Source organism: Lycium barbarum, chromosome 8, assembly GCF_019175385.1.
Source record: "Lycium barbarum isolate Lr01 chromosome 8, ASM1917538v2, whole genome shotgun sequence".
Classification (NCBI taxonomy): domain Eukaryota; kingdom Viridiplantae; phylum Streptophyta; class Magnoliopsida; order Solanales; family Solanaceae; genus Lycium; species Lycium barbarum.
In genome coordinates, this window is record NC_083344.1 from 97947144 (window position 1) to 97960309 (window position 13166).

The window sequence follows — 13166 nt, forward strand, 5'->3', positions numbered from 1 at the left end:
TGATCATTACAATTGCCTTAGAATTACAGTTATGCTTTAGTATCCATGAATAGTTGCAGCGCCGTTGTTCTCCAGTTTCCCTATTTGTTCATGACTTTCATTCCGAACGTTGTGAACTCAGAACGTAATCTAAATAGACTCATGTTTCATACCCCATGAGTCTCAGTCTAGAAATTTAGTACGCTTAGAAACAACCAAAACTTCTGTCCCCACAGTCAGTTCTAGAATATGTGTCTCAGTTCAGTATTGTTCATTATTCCAGTGGTCTTAGTCTTTAATAATAATTAATGAATAATTAAACATATGTGATTTCCCAAGGGAACAATCTTATGTATACGTATACTTGGTTGAGGCCATCGACTGACGCACTACTTGGCCGAGGCCACAGTTGTGCATTTATTTTGGACCGAGGCCCCACATAGATAAGCAAACGCTTCAGATGCAGAACAGGGAGTATTCATAACTCTACTTCCCTTGCTATTTCAGTTTATAGTTTCAGTACAGTTGCAGTTACAATCTCAACATGTATTACCAGTTATTATTATTAGCCTGCTCCTTTTCCCGAGCATCCCATTTAGAGTTATTTCTTTCAGTTGTTGTACATACCAGTATAATTCAAATGTACTGACATCCCCTTTTATTGCTCGGGAGCCTGCATTTCACGATACAGACTCAGGTTTACAGGACGACGGATCTGCTTGCTAGGATTTTCAGTATCAGCTGATTGGTGATAAGACAAAAATACATATATAAATTAAGTTGTTATTTAATTTTAAGTATTAATATTTCTATATTTTATTTGCAGGAAATATCATAATTTAATAAATAAATCAAGAGAGCAAAATGAAAATGATCCAAACAAGCAAAAGCAAAAGAAGGAGAATGGAAAGGTGCAGCAAAGATGGAAAACAAATTGTGCAAATTGCCTTTAGTGTGGGACTCACAAGAAAAAAGAAAAGCAAAATCAAATGAAGAAAGAGGAGTATAGTACCTGCAAGTAGGGGTGGGCGTTCGTTTTTTCGGTTCGATTTTATCAAACTTCGATTTGGCTATTTCGGGTTCGGTTTTTTGAAGGTGGACACCGAACACCGAACCAAACTAGTTCGGTTCGGTTCTTTTGGTTTCGGTTTTTTAAAAGTTCAGTTCGGTTCGGTTTCGGTTTTTTCAATTCGATTTTTTGGATATGATATTAAAAGTGATTCCCTTGACACTAATTCATATTCTCAAAAGCAATAAAACATAAAACTGATAAATTAAATCAAAATCAAACAAACAGAATATACAAGAATAGAAAACTATAACCATGATATAGGATTACTAGGTGTTATATACATGCCGTAAGAATAATTAAGAAAACACATAAAGGACATACATTAATCCTAAAGACACATCCTAGTTGCCTTCCTTAACATATTTGATTTCCTCAACTAAAGTAGAAAATTAGGGACAAAAATGCAAAAGAGGGCTTGTTACAATTGGGTTTTTTTGGCTTTAAACTTAATGGGCCTGGACAATTTTAATTTTTTTGGGTAATGTATTAAATTTCGGTGTGTGTTCGGTTTTTCGGTTCAGTTTTATCAAACTTCGATTCGGCTATTTCGGTTTCGGTTTGTTGAAGGTGGACACCAAACACCGAACCAAACTAGTTCGATTCTGTTCGATTTGTTGAGGTTTCGGTTCGATTTTCGATATTTATACCCAGCCAAGTCTCCATTTTGGAAATGTACCGTGCTCACTAATTGAAGAAGCAATTGGAATGTACGCTTGCCAAGTGGAAGAAGTTCATATTAAAATAATATTAATAATAAAGAAGGGTGTAACTAAATCGAGAGAAAAAGATTGTGGGGCCCTACGTTTGGATTTTGCAGATTTGCAATTTCTCAAATTGCCAAAATCAAGTACCTAAAGCAAGTTGCATAAACCAATCAATTTGATTGGCTGAAGAAGTTGGAAATCATTGCTATAAATAGAGGCATCCTTTTCCATTTGAAAACCACCAATTCAGAGCATTTGAGAGTAAAGGGGAGGACTGCAAAATATATTGTTCTTTTCTTCTAGTTCTTCTACTATTTCTTCAATCGTTTAATGTTAGAAAATTATTCTAATTCCTACTTTCAATTAAATAGCGGAATTATGCTTCTTGAATATTTCTTCTATTTTCTTATTAATGGATCAGAATATTTCCATTAGTTGTATTAACTCCAATATGGAGTAACTTTCTTTTGTGTTGGGAGAATGACGGATCTTGATATTTCTATATAATAGTAGATAATATTATTCCTCAATTTCACATGTTTGAACGGAAGCTTTCTATTTAACTTTTACATGCTTTACAGTTAGATGTTATTTTATTTGTTAATGTTTATCTAATTTATACTACCAATTAATTTGTTACTAATTCTGTAATCGAGAGAGGCGAAATAAGTAACATAGTTAATTGTCGTATTGATAGATGTTAATATTTATTTAGTGACATCTATCTCTTTTATGTTATAATTAATTTTACACTTTTTTGTAATCGAGAGATGCGGATAGTGTATTGATTAGTTATAGCAAGTAAGCTACTTACTATAAAGAGCATGTTTCAGTTCAAGCATATATTTCTGGTGCTTTAATATTACTATTTTGATAATTAATTTGTATAATCGAGAGGAGTGCGATTAATTCTTCAACTTAAGTAATAATATATAAATGTAATCGTGAGAGGCATTTATACATTTATGAGAAATAGAAATTGAAGATTAAAGAATTTACTTTATAATAGAAATATCAAGTGAAGCCAGGATTCCAACACCTTTTATTATATTTTTGAAAAAACAAAATATATCTCCATTGCTCTATTTGTGTATTTTTAGTTAATTAACTCACAACTTAACTCTTTCTGATTGTCTCAAATAGTAATTAAAACAAGAAACGTCTGTAGAATAGATAAACCAATCTCTGTGAGTTCGACATCTTTCTATACTATTATTTGACAGAGTACGAGTTAAAATTTCATATAAGCTAGACACTCGTCAATTTTTTGGCGCCGTTACCGGGGATTGGCAATTATCTACTTCAGATTAATTATTTTCTTACTAATTTGGGAGCACATTTTTTTTATAAAAAAAAATCTGCTAGTTTATGACCCGTTCTTCCTTTACAGATTTCTTTGAATACGACCCTGAAATTGAAAGATCTTTACGATTGCGCAGGAAAGGACACATTTCAACTTCTCATAGTGCAACTAACAAAAGCATGGATCAACAGGAAGGACATCTCAACAATCCACCACCACCAAATCTTCAACCTCCAGAAGACCAGTTTGATGATGTAGCACCACGACCAGCTAACATGATTCTGAGGGATTATGCTAGACCTGACCAGTTCACTGGTGAATCAAGTGTTAGAAGGCCCCCGGTGGCAGCTAACAACTTTGAAATCAGAACCGGTTTAATCTAAACAGTCCAACAATCTTGTCAATTCACTGGAGATCCAAGTGAAGATCTACACAATCACTTAATTGACTTGCTTGAGTTGGTTCAAACAGCTAAGTATAATGGGGTATCACCTGATGCAATTAAGCTAAGGCTTTTTCTCTTTGCTCTAAAAGGTGACGCTAAACTTGGTTGCGTAGCTTGCCACGGGGATCCATCAAAACATGGGATCAAATGACTGAAAAAATTTTAAACAAATATTTTTCTCCTGCTAAAACAACAAAAATGAGACTAGATATCAATAGTTTTGTTCAAAATGATACTGAATCAGTTTACCAAGCTTGGGAAAGATTAAAAACTTTGTTAAGAAAATGCCCTCGCCATGGAATCCCTGATCATATGCTACTATACATTTTCTATCATGGGCTAAAACCATCATCTAGAAATGTTATAGACGCAACTGCGGGAGGTTCCATAATGGGAAAAACTACTGACAAAGCTTTACAATTGTTAAATGAAATTTCTGAAAATGCAGTGCAGTGGCCAACTGATCGTATGATGGTAAAAAAAGGCCGCAATGGTGAACCAGATGGATGTTTTGAATACCTTAACTCAGCAAGTTGCATCTTTAACACAAAAATTTGAAACCTTTAAAGTAAATCCACAACAACCTCATCAATTTGAAGGATGCGACATTTGTGGTGAGGGTCATCTTAATCATGAATGTCAAGTCAATAATCAGAATGACGAGCAGGTAAACTTAATAGGTTACAAAACTTACCCCTACGGGAGTCCCATGACTCAAAAACACCCAGGATTCCAATGGAGCAACCCCAATGGTGGTGAGAATTCCCATCAGTTTCAGAAATAACAGGTACAAAGACCCCCCGATTTTCAAAATCAAAACAGAGGGCAGCAAAGTTTTCAACAGTATCAATATCAACCCCAAAGAACGCATCAGCCAAGCCTTGAAGATTTGATATACAAATACATTAAGACTGTTGATTAAAAAATGAAAAGCCAAAATTCAGCGATCAAAAATTTGGAAATTCAGGTGAGCCAATTAGCAACCCTAATGTCCAGACAAGTTCAAGGAGCTCTACCAAGCAATACTGAGAAGAATCCAAAGGAACACCTCAAAGACATTTCTCTACGCTCAGGTAAGGCTCTCGCTGATCCATATGCAGATGGACAAAAAAATCCACGAGATATGGAATAGGTAAAAGAGAACAAAGAAGAACCTGAGTTTCTAAAGGAAAAAAATGATAAAGAAAAAAAGGTACAAAAAAATGAATTGATAACAAATCCTCATTCTGTACCTATTCCTTATCCCCAAAAAATGAAACGGGAAAAACTTGACAAACAATTCTCAAAGTTTCTAGAAATTTTAAAACAACTTTACAATAACATACCCTTTACAGATGCTTTGACGCAAATGCCTTCAAAATGCTAAATTTCTTAAAGATATTTTGTCAAGTAAAAGAAAATTGGAAGAAGTTTCTGTCGTTAAGCTTACAGAAAAATGTAGTGCTATAATTCAAAATAAGCTTCCACAGAAACTTGGTGATCCAGGAAGTTTTACTGTCCCTTGTACCCTTGGAGGTGCTCATTTCGAAAAAGCGTTATGTGATTCAGGTGCATCAATAAATCTAATGCCTTTCTCAATTTTCAGGAAATTAGAACTTGGAGAAATGAAAGACACTACTGTGTCTCTTCAATTAGCTGATCAAAGTACTAAAAAACCGAGAGGAATCATTGAATATGTCCTCATAAGAGTTGATAAATTTATATTCCCAGCAGATTTTATAGTACATGAAATGGAAGAAAATACAGAGGTACCATTGATTTTAGGTAGACCATTTCTCGCAACAGGAAGAGCAACCATTGATGTCCATCAAGGACAATTGATATTGCAAGTCGATAATGAAAGGGTGATTTTTGACATGCAAAAAATAATGAAATTTCCAGAGGATAAGTCATCATCTTCTTGTTTTCAAATTGACTTGCTAAATGACCTTGCAGATGAATACAAAAATGATCAGTTGATTACTGATTCAGTGGAGAGATATTTGTCCAAATCAGGTTCCACAACTGATGATGACCCCATAATTAAAGAAGAACCCGAAACACTTAAAAGAGATGTAGAAAATGAGAAAATTTCACCAGAAGAAGTTCAACCAAAGATTGAACTCAAAACCCTTCCTTCTCATTTAAAATATGTTTTTCTTGAATCTGACTTTTTTCCGGTGATCATTTCGTCTTCTTTGACTACAGAACAAGAAAACAGATTAATTGGAGTGCTGAAAGAACACAAAAGAGCTCTAGGATGGACTATAACTGACATCAAAGGAATCAGTCCAGCTATTTGCATGCATAGAATTCTCATGGAGGATAATTACAAGCCAATAGTCCAACCCCAAAGGAGATTGAACCCAGAAATGCAAGAAGTTGTCAAGAAAGAAGTGGTGAAACTTCTAGTTGTGGGTATCATTTACTCGATATCTGATAGTCCTTGGGTGAGTCCTGTGCAGGTAGTACCAAAGAAAGGAGGTATGACAGTAGTGAAAAATGAAAATAATGAACTCGTACCTACCAGAACAATCACAGGATGGAGAGTTTGTATTGATAACAGACGACTTAATAAGGCTACAAGAAAAGACCATTTTCCTCTACCTTTTATTGACCAAATGCTTGAGAGAGTTACAGGTCATGGTTTTTATTGTTTTCTTGATGGATATTCTGGATACAATCAAATATCAATTGCTCCAGAAGATCAGGATAAGACCACATTCACATGCCCCCAAGGTATGTATGCTTATCGAAAAATGCCATTTGGACTTTGTAACGCTCCTGCTACATTCCAACGTTGCATGTCGGCAATTTTTTCAGAGATGACTGAAAAATTTCTTGAAATTTTTATGGATGATTTCACACTTTTTGGTAAGACATTTGAAGATTGGCTCTATCATTTAACTTTGGTGCTTAAAAGATGTGAACAGACAAATCTAGTTTTTAACTGGGAAAAATGTCATTTTATGGTAACAGAGGGAATTGTTTTAGGACATAAAATCACTTATAAAGGGATAGAAGTTGATAAGGCTAAAATTCATCTTATAGCAGGATTACCCCCTCCTACTACTGTTAAAGGCATTAGAAGTTTCTTAGGACATGCAGGCTTTTACAGAAGGTTCATAAAAGATTTTTCAAAAATTTCAAAACCTTTGACTAACTTATTAATGAAAGATATGAAGTTTGAATTTTCAGAGGATTACAGGAAAGCATTTGAGATTCTCAAAGAACAATTGACTAACTCTCCGATTGTTGTTACTCCTAATTGGAGTCAGCCATTTGAAATAATGTGCGACGCAAGTGACACAGCAGTTGGAGCTATATTGGGACAAAAGAAAGACAAGATTTTCAGGCCAATCTACTATGCCAATAGAACGCTCAATGAAGCTCAAAGGAATTATGCCACAACTGAGAAGGAACTGTAGACACGTAATTTTGACCTTCCCCGTGTGTTTCATCTTATAGTTTTAAATATTTCTTTTAATTTTAATTTTGACGTGTTAGTTTTATTCTATTTCATTTTGAGTAGGTTTGTTTGTGAAAATGAAAAAGGACAAAAAATAGTCGCTATTTTCAAGGCATAAGTGTTGTGTTTAAAAGAAAGAAAAATTACAAAAGAATAGGTTCCTTTTAATCTAGTTTTTCTAAGTTAATTCTACCTTTTGGATTTTTCGTTAGTCTATTTATTTAATTTTTTTTTGTTAGTTTCGGTTTAAAAATAGTTGATTAGTATATTTATTTTGGTATTTTATATATCCTTTTAATGGAAAAGAAAAATAAAAATGGAACCAATAATGGCCCGCCACTTGGCAAAATTTCACCCTATCCACACAAAAAAGGCACAATCCATTTTCGGAAGGAAATATTCCTTTCATCCTTCAAGATATTTTTATTCATGTGGGTATTTTGAAAAAAGAAAAAAAGGAATAACACACTCAAAACCCTAGCCTAGACACCCTATAAATATCGAATTATGGACACCCAAAAATGAGGAGCCGCACCCATATTCTGGTCCCATCTTCTTCGTGACCATAGTTTCAGAAAAGCTCGCATCTCCTTCCAGATTTGAAGGGATAAACCTCATCATCCATATGTAGTTGCTGCTAAAAACCAGAAACCACATCAATAAACAGCCCCAAATTCCACTTGTAACACCACCCTAGAACCACTGCTTTATCTCCGACTTGGTTTTTCGATCTGAACAGAAGAGAGTTGCAAAGCTGTCCGTCATCGAGGTTCTTGTTCGAGGTTTCTGATTCGAGGTTCGCTGTCTGAGTCTTGGTCCAAACTTGCAGATTCAACGTTGTTGAACGCTCTTTAAGGTTCATTATTTTATCTCAATTTAATTAACATGTACGCAGTGGAGTTTGTTCAGCAATAAAGATCCTTTCTTCTACTGTTTAATTTATCATTTTTTTTTATTGTTTGTTTGTTTGATAATTCTATGCTTAGTACTTTCATTACTGGGTCAACGTTTTATTGTATGAATTTGTTATATTTTACTTAATGAATAATATTGTGGAGTTGTTATTAGTAAATTTGTTTAATGAAAGTTGAAAAAATGAGACAAGTGGCGGAGAAGGGGATATACTGAAGGAATAATCCATGTGAAAGTTTAGTTGGAAATAAAAGTTTTGGCTTTAGTTTATGATTTTTGCTTTTAACGTTGCAAATAAAGTTCTTGTTAGATTGAGTAATGACCTTATCATATTCAGTGAGATTGCAAGTTAGTAAAACAATCTAGTAAAGTTTAGAATCATATAGTATTTTCATGGGTCTTTAAACTCTTAACGTCCTATGGTGTTCTCTTAGTGTGTGCATTTCCACAGGTTCAAGTAAGTGGGTTAGCATCATGTCTAATTATTTGTCTGTATATTTTTTTTATTTTTTTTTATTTTTTATGATCATCCTAAATTAATTTGTCATGTCACTATCATAAATTATCCTTTTGGCCATGTTTGCATATACGTCTGAGTACTAAAGGATTAGGGGGTTATACCAAAATTTAAGGTCCATATAACTAATTGTGAGATGAACGAGATGAGGTGCGAATTATTTCAAACCCCATTGTCAAGAGTAAAAGAAAAGAGCGGAAAAACCAATTGTAAGGGAGCAAGATGAGTTGCGAATTTATTCAAAATCCGTTGTCAAAAGAGTGAAAATTAATAATAACTAAATAATTTTAAGTCTCGGATTTTAGAGACAAATAATTGCCTTTAACGCTAGACGAGCTTTAGGCACGTTTCAAAACATTTGTTTCGATTAAGAATGCGGTTACGCATCTTATTTCGAGACGTTCTTTTAATAACTCAAGGATGCGGTTACGTACCTTGGCCAAACTCGTTTTTAATAATTAATCTTGTTTCGAGTAAGAATGCAGTTATGTATCTTATCTTGAGACACTTAAAAGATTCGAAATGCGGTTACGCATCCGGTTTAAGACCAATAAATGTTCAACAATAAAAGTACGAGCAAATAAGGCTCAGATACATAATATATCCAAAGATTAGTTTAAGCTAAGTATAAGTCAATAAAGCGACCGTGCTAGAACCACGGGACTCGGGGAATGCCTAACACCTTCTCCCCGGTCAACAGAATTCCTTACCCGGTCTTCTGTTTTCGCGGACCATAATAAAAGAGTCATTTCCTTTTGATTAGGGATTCATAAGGTGGCTTGGAACACCAAAACTCAATTCCAAGTGGCGACTCTGTAAATAAAATAATCCCTTTTCAAAACCGTTACTTCAAATGGAAAAAACCCTTTAATAATAAAAACTTGCGCGTTTATAGCGCGAGGGCCCAAAAAAGGGGTGTGACAGGAACTACTAGCAATAGTCTTTGCGTTTGATAAGTTTTGTTCCTATTTAATAGGAACTAAAGTTACAGTGTTCACCGATCATGCAGCCTTAAAATATCTCTTAGCCAAAAATGATGCTAGACCTAGATTACTAAGATGGATACTCCTTTTGCAAGAATTTGATCTTGAAATAAAAGATAGAAAAGGTTCAAAAAATCAAGTAGCTGATCATTTGTCTCGTTTGGAAGATCCTCCTGATGAGATATCAGATATTAGAGAGGAATTCCCTGATGAGCATATTTATAAAATCACAACAATTGTGAATCAGCCTCCTTGGTTTGCTGACATCGCCAATTACTTAGTTGGAGGATGGATCCCGAAAGATTATTCTTATGAACAAAGAAAAAAGATCAAAAAGGAAATGAGATATTGTTTTTGGGAGGATCCTTACTTCTTTAAATTTTGTGCAGATGGCATGATAAGGCGATGTGTACCAGAAACATAAATGAACAACATCTTAAGCCACTGCCATGATGGAGCTGTTGGAGGACACTATGGAGGGAGGAGAACAGCAGCTAAAATACTTGAAGCTGGTTTTTTCTGGCCCACTCTAATTAGAGATGCAAGAAATTATGTCGCCACTTGTGACAAATTCCAGAGAAGTGGTAACATTTCAAAAAGGGACGAAATGGCTCTTAACTCTATTCTTGTGTGTGAAATATTTGATGTTTGGGGTATTGATTTCATGGGTCCTTTTCCCCCTTCAAACGGTTGCGAATATATTTTAGTGGCCGTTGACTATGTGTCAAGGTGGGTCGAAGCAATGGCTACTAGAAAAAATGATGCTCGTATTGTTTGTGCTTTTCTTAAAAAAAAAATATTTTCCAAGTTTGGAACTCCACGAGTTATCATAAGCGACCAGGGAACTCATTTTGTAAATAGACAATTCGCTAGTTTGTTGTCTAGATATGGAGGAACTCATAAAACAGGAACTCCCTATCATGCTCAAACAAGTGGGCAAGTAGAAGTGTCCAACAGGGAATTGAAAAGAATTTTAGAAAAAACTATTGGTTCCTCGCGTAAAGATTGGTCTTTAAAATTAGATGATGCTTTATGGGCCTACAGAACTGCTTTTAAAACTTCCCATAGGCACATCTCCTTATAGACTAGTTTTTGAAAAATCTTGTCATTTACCTGTGGAATTAGAACATAAAGCATATTGGGCTATAAAATTGTTGAATCTAAATTTGCCAGATGCCGGTAAAAATCGTTTGTTGCAGCTTGATGAATTGGAGGAGTTCAGACTTGAAGCATATGAAAATGCTAAATTGTACAAATAAAAGACAAAAAGATGGCATGATAACCTCATTCGCCATAAGTATTTTAAAATTGGAGACCATGTTCTGTTGTACAATAGCCGATTAAGACTATTTCCAGGAAAATTCAAGTCACGTTGGACAGGACCGTACATCGTAACAGAAGTCCCCCTATGGTGCCATCGAAATACAACATATCGATGGGGGAGAAAAATTCAAAGTGAACGGTCATCGGTTGAAGCCTTATATCACCAGAATCTTTGACAAACAGGCTTCAACAATTCTTTTTACTTAAAAAGAATACTAATAAGTCGAGCTGACGACGTTAAACTCAAAACTATTTTCTTCTTCCCTCTTTCATACTTTAAATAAATTTTAGTAATTAGAAGTATACTTTTTCCTTTTAAGTATATTTTAAATAAAGTCATATAGGTAATAAAATATATATATATATATATATATATATATATATATATATATATATATATGTTTGCATGTTTATGCCTCTTGATATGATTTTTGTTTTCTCCTCTGAAACCTAGTCTCTATTATAGCAGGGTAACTCCAAGAAGCAGGAAATACGTTTCAAATTCAGAATCGCGGGTGGAGTTGACAAGCGCTAGAAAAAAAAACAGGGAAGCCCTTTTATCTCCTTTTACTTTTAAATTGTGTGTCATGGGGGACATGACATTATTTAAGTGTGGGGGTGGAGGAATATATTTTGTTCAAAAAAAAAATAATAATATGCATTTTCATTATTATTTAACTAATTGTTTTAAAAATATATGTGTGTGTGGTTTCTTTTTCATATTAAAAACAAAATTGAAAAAAAAAACTGAGTTACTTTATCCGTAAGGTAACTTATTTCATGCACTTCCATGGATTTCTTGTTCGGTTCTTTGCCATGGTGGTAATATTTTGAACCGAACACTTTTTAGGAATTTTAGGTAATTTCTTTATTTTGGTGATAAGCCGGCTAAACTTGGTTTAATTTGAAAAACATGAGTCTTCAGAAAGACGAATTTAACTGAGTACCTTTCATGAGTTGTACGACTACTTTTCCAAGCTCACACTTGCTTATTGGTGATTGGAATCATGGTGTTCGATAGTCCCAAGTGCATTGTGTGGTCAGTATATATTACCCAGTTCTCATGTTTAGTCGGAAATCTAGAACTTGCCTTGAATGTGGTTTGAGGCGAAATTCTAGGTAGACTTTGAGTTGAGAAATAAAAATAGGCCTTCCTTGTTAAACCACGACCTAAATTAACCTATCCTGATGATTTTTATCCCTTGCTAGCCCCGTTGAACCTAAATGAATTATTCCTTATTTATTGATCGCCAAGGCTCAACCCTTAACATTTTTGTTATTACGACTTGCTACATGTTCGCCCTATTTCCTTTAGGCACTTCAAGAGCTGATTTGAATGCAGAAAATTTAGTGTGAATGGTGAAAAGAAAAAAAACGTGAAAGGACAATTGATTGAGATTGTTGATCTTTTGGAGATGTTGTCTGAGAAAAACAAAATTGTTGCAAATTTGAAAAAAAAAAAAGAGGAAAAAAATGCAACAAAGAGATGTTGGCAACTCCATTTTCGAATGGGAAATAACAAATATTGTGAAAAGATTGAAAAAGAACAGAGGTTTATTATTTAAAAAGAATTGGAAGGCCATCGTGTTTGAGCGACAAAATAAAAGTGTAGTGCCTATACAGAATTTAAATCACTCTTATCCATATGTATCCTACCCGTCCGTAAGCCTACATTACAACCTTATGAAAGCCCTACATGATCTCAGCTCAAAGACTCCTACATTAGTGGATAATCACATGATAGTCAAGCTTATGGTTATTTCCGGTAACATGAGATACTTCTTTGTTGAGAGTGAGCGAAATTTCAACATATGCCCTTCTTTGTTCTAAAATAGATATATTGTGTGATATCTGGGCATCTTTCTTCATTTGGTGAGACGCACTTGGAATTAGAAAATATTGTTATTTCACTTCTCAATAAGTAACTATGAGTACGGTTAAAGGTTGTCGAGCTCATGTAAATCATCTTAGTCAAACCTTCTCTACCAAAAGTTCTCATGATTTTACTTAAAACATTTAGCCACTATAATTAATAATTGTCTTTGCTCGAGGACGAGCAAATATTTAAGTGTGGGGGTATTTGATAAGATAAAAATACATATATAAATTAAGTTGTTATTTACTTTTAAGTATTAATATTTTTATATTTTATTTGCAGGAAATATCATAATTTAATAAATAAATCAAGAGAGAAAAATGAAGAAGACGATCCAAAAAGGAAAAGCAAAAGAAAGAGAACGGAAAGGTGCAGCAAAGATGGAAAACAAATTGTGCAAATTGACTTTAGTGGGACCCACAAGAAAAAAGAAAAGCAAAATCAAATGAAGAAAGAGGAGTATAGTACCTGCAAGTCTCCATTTTGGAAATGTACCGTGCTCACTAATCACAAGTGAGGGATGGCTCAGTGGTTAAGCACCTTCACCCACGATCGGTAGGTCCTGAATTCGAGTCACACTGGAGGGGAAGTGTGAAAACACTAT

At 34.4% G+C, this 13166-nt stretch overlaps 1 long non-coding RNA gene and 1 other non-coding gene across 3 annotated transcripts; one reads left to right on the plus strand and one right to left on the minus strand.

Annotated features, from left to right (window-relative positions):
• Positions 1 to 3698: 3698 nt before the first annotated feature.
• LOC132608499 (small nucleolar RNA R71) lies at positions 3699 to 3805 on the minus strand. The gene has a single exon (XR_009570414.1). It is a non-coding gene; the product is annotated as a small nucleolar RNA R71 (small nucleolar RNA).
• A 3525-nt stretch (positions 3806 to 7330) lies between these two features.
• On the plus strand, positions 7331 to 12318 carry LOC132606378 (uncharacterized). Of its 2 annotated transcripts, XR_009569723.1 has the most exons (3): positions 7390 to 7807; positions 9753 to 10092; positions 11156 to 12318. It is a non-coding gene; the product is annotated as an uncharacterized LOC132606378 (long non-coding RNA). The 2 variants fall into 2 exon arrangements; XR_009569722.1 differs by lacking the exon at positions 11156 to 12318 and having other exon boundaries at positions 7331 to 7807; positions 9753 to 10133.
• Positions 12319 to 13166: the final 848 nt, after the last annotated feature.